The sequence below is a fragment of the Phyllobates terribilis genome, unplaced genomic scaffold (assembly GCF_046119375.1).
Source record: "Phyllobates terribilis strain yellow unplaced genomic scaffold, ASM4611937v1 Scaffold_14__1_contigs__length_39327217, whole genome shotgun sequence".
Taxonomy (NCBI): domain Eukaryota; kingdom Metazoa; phylum Chordata; class Amphibia; order Anura; family Dendrobatidae; genus Phyllobates; species Phyllobates terribilis.
The window spans coordinates 12,763,244-12,766,812 of NW_027362774.1; the positions used below are offsets into that span (position 1 = coordinate 12,763,244).

The 3,569-nt window shown below is 44.6% G+C and overlaps 1 long non-coding RNA gene across 1 annotated transcript; it reads right to left on the reverse strand.

Annotated features, from left to right (window-relative positions):
- Positions 1 to 2,734: 2,734 nt before the first annotated feature.
- Positions 2,735 to 3,293, reverse strand: LOC141175756 (uncharacterized). Its single transcript, XR_012253055.1, has 2 exons — positions 2,992 to 3,293; positions 2,735 to 2,911 (listed from the first exon to the last, which is right to left on the reverse strand). It is a non-coding gene; the product is annotated as an uncharacterized lncRNA (long non-coding RNA).
- Positions 3,294 to 3,569: the final 276 nt, after the last annotated feature.

Genomic DNA, 3,569 nt, shown 5'->3' on the forward strand with positions numbered 1-3,569 from the left:
GTCCAAAACGCACAAAGAATTGCCCGCGCGAGACTATTCCTCCCATCATCCTTTTAACAGCGGGAGCAGGCATGGCTGAGGAAAAAAGTAGTCTCCTCAGCTGGCATCTGTGCGCACTGTAAAAAAAAACAATTAAAATAATTCGATATTAAAATAAAAACACTTTATAGTCATCTGTTCGCCGTACCCCGAGTGTCCCACGGCCATCCGATCACCCGACAGCACTCTATACACTGTCAGGAACGCAATCGCTATCGGCAGTGTATAGCGCAGAGGTGCCGGGACTCAGGTCACTTGAGTTCATCAGCTGAAAATCAGCTGACGAGCTCCGGTGACCTCACTTACGGCACCGGTTCTGCGTGAGAATTTTACCACGCAACACTGATGCAGTAAGTGAGGTCACCGGAGCTCTCAGCTGGTCTTCAACTGATGAACTCCAGTGACCTCAGTCCCAGCAGCATAGCGCTATACAGTGACAGAAGTGATTACGCGCCTGTCAGTGTATGCAGTGCTGTCTTCTACAACAGTCACGCCAGTGATTGCTGGTGTGACTGCTCTAAAAGTGACCAAGATCGTCGTGGGACACTGGATTATGTCATCACAGCGGACAGGTGAGGGATATGGTTGTTTTTTATTTTTGGTTTCTTACAGGAGACGAGGGCATCGGGGATTAGGCGTTAGGTGATTATACTGTGTTTATTATTTTTAAATAAATGATTAAAACCATGTGGAATTTTATTTAAAATAAAAGATTTTATTCTGGCCGTGTCTTTATTTAAAAAACTTTACTATGGGGTTAGTAATGGGGGTGTCTTATAGATGCCCTTCATTACTAACCTAGGCTTCATATCAGCTGTGAATACAAGGCTGACATGAACCCCAACCCTATTACCCTACCAGGGCAGTGGGAAGAGTGGAGGCTAAGCGCCAGATTTGGTGCATCTTATGGATGCGCCAGTTCTGGAACTGCTGAGAGCTGATATTATTAGCCTCGGAGGGGGCCAGGATCCATGGCCCCTTCTCTGGCTATTAATATCATCCCCTAGCTGTCTGCCTAGCCTTTGCTGGTTAGATTTTATAGGGGGGCCCTACGTCAATTTTTTTCTGGGGTCCCCCTGTAATCTAGCCAGTAAAGGCTAAACAAACAGCTGTGGGCTGTTATTAATATCCAGGGAACATTTTTGGCTAATGGCCCCTTCCCCGGCTAGTAATATCAGCCTCCAGTGGTTGGCTTTCCCTCTGCAGGTTATGAAAATGACACAGGAACCCACACCATTTTTTAAAATTTTAGGCTATGTGTCCACAATCTGGACGCAGCAGCACTTTGGACGCAGCATATTTTTGCTGTGTCCAAAATGCTGCGTTCTATTGAATGCAGGTAAATCCACATGTGTTCACTGAACCATGTGGATTTACCACATTCAATAAATTCTAGTGGTAAAATTTCTGTTACGGAGACTAGTGACTCCGCAAGTGAACTTGACATACTGCGGTCCTGAAAGACACACCGCATGCCAGTGTCCGCGGGTGATCCACAGCCTCAGATGCACGTATAGTATAATTCCATCCACTATGCTGTAACATTTGGCCGCTGCAGGTTTGACACTCCATAAACACGCAGCATCAAACCCACAGCATTTCCTGATCATGGGCACATACCCAAACTCACCTGCAGCTGCAGATTTTGACTGATTTAAATGTCATTACATGCGGTGGATCTGCATGTACTGACAAAACAAATGTGGCATTCGAACACAGCATTTTGGACGCAGCGAAAATACGCTGCGTCCAAAGCGCTGCTGGTTGCTGATCGTGGGGACGTAGCTGCTAACCAAACAGCTGTGAGCTTTTATTAATAGCCAGGGAACATGTTGGCCTAATGGCCTCTTCCTAGACTAAAAATAGCAGCTCTCAGCTGCCCCAGAAATGACATGAATGGGAATTGGGGCTAATGGGATTAATGTTTATGGGATTAGGTGTCGCTGACACCAAGCCCTTTGTTTAGTGATGAAGAGGTGTCAACCAGACACCCTCATTACTAAACCTGTAAGTAAAGAGTTAAATGAACACACACACTGAGAGTAAAACACTTTATTTGAAATACAACAGACAAATTCTTTAATCATTTAAATTAACCAATATACTCACCCCTGAGTCTGATGGTAATCCAAGGGTTAACGCGACGTCCCACATTTCCTTTTTCAAATATCTTTATTTAGCTCCAAAAAGCATTCATTGCTGTACAAAAATGCATAAAAAAACCACACCAAAATTGTGGCAAAACGCGCGTTTTTTGCCGAAGCTTTTTTCCTGCCAAGAGATGCAGAAATTTCTGCAATCAAATCCTGAACGTGCGCACATAGCCTTAGTATTATGAAGACATTGAAATTATAACCCATCGTGTGCCGCTCTCACCTTCCATCGGTGATCTGCTACAGCGCTGGCAAGTCGCAGTCAGTACTGACAGCGGCGATATTCTGACTAGTCAGAGCGGCGGCAGCGACAGGCGTGCGATGGTTCTCACAGCTTCAATACTTTTATTCTACTACACTACCAATTTCACCAGGGAGAAGTCTGTAAAGGTATTGATGCCATCCTGCCTGTGGATAATAACAATAGGTTTCCTTTAAAGGGAGGTACTTCACATGGGAGTCCCATGTTAAAAAGCTGCCGTGCTGCCAATCGTAATCTCTCTCTGGCACTCATCCACCGTGGATGCACCGCACATGATCTCTTATGATCGGAGCATCCATCTTTAATCGTAGGAATTGATCGTAAGATCAGTTGTGAGGGAGACGCCTTCTGTCGACTTTGCCTTGGGTGCCGGATCTCACGTCAGGCTAGTGGTAGTCCCGTCCGTCTAGACCGCCGCCACATCTGACGCTGTTCACATTTCTATTTTCTTCCGCATCTATAAATAATCATCATCGTTAAGCATCTCCCGTTGTATCCAATTTTACGTCTTCAGTTTTATGAATTCTTTCCACTTACAGATTTCTTTTCCTCTTGGCTCTCGGGGACCATTTGTTAATATTTTATTCCATGTTAACATCTGGGTTTGATCTGTCTGCAGCATATTTAAGGACAACGGGCTCCTTTCCAAGTCCATTTCCAAATGTGCAGGCTGCTATAACCCGTAGATCACGCTGCGTACAATCCGCCCAGCTGCAGCGCCGCACAATGCAAAGAAAACAAAGCCAAGATCACTTATAGCAAAAAAAAGAAAAGAAGCGGAAGTGTCCGCAGCAGGACGGTGTCACCGCACCTCCACATCTACAGATAGGCTTCCTGCCGGAGAGGCTTAGTGCACGGACTCTGTCCTTGATCATAATCTCTGTGGATAATATTTACTGAGTTTGGGATTTTTTTTTTATATCAGAAATAAAAAAAACTTTTTCTATTATAATGCAATCGTGAAGCTCAAAACCAATATTTCAACTCCTAAAAGAGAGCGTTAAAGGGATTGTCCTGGGTTTTGAGAGCTGATGGTCGTTATGAAAAAGCAAAACTTTGTCCTACTCTGGTCCAATTTGCAGATCACATTCACCCATTCAAGTGTATTAAGAATG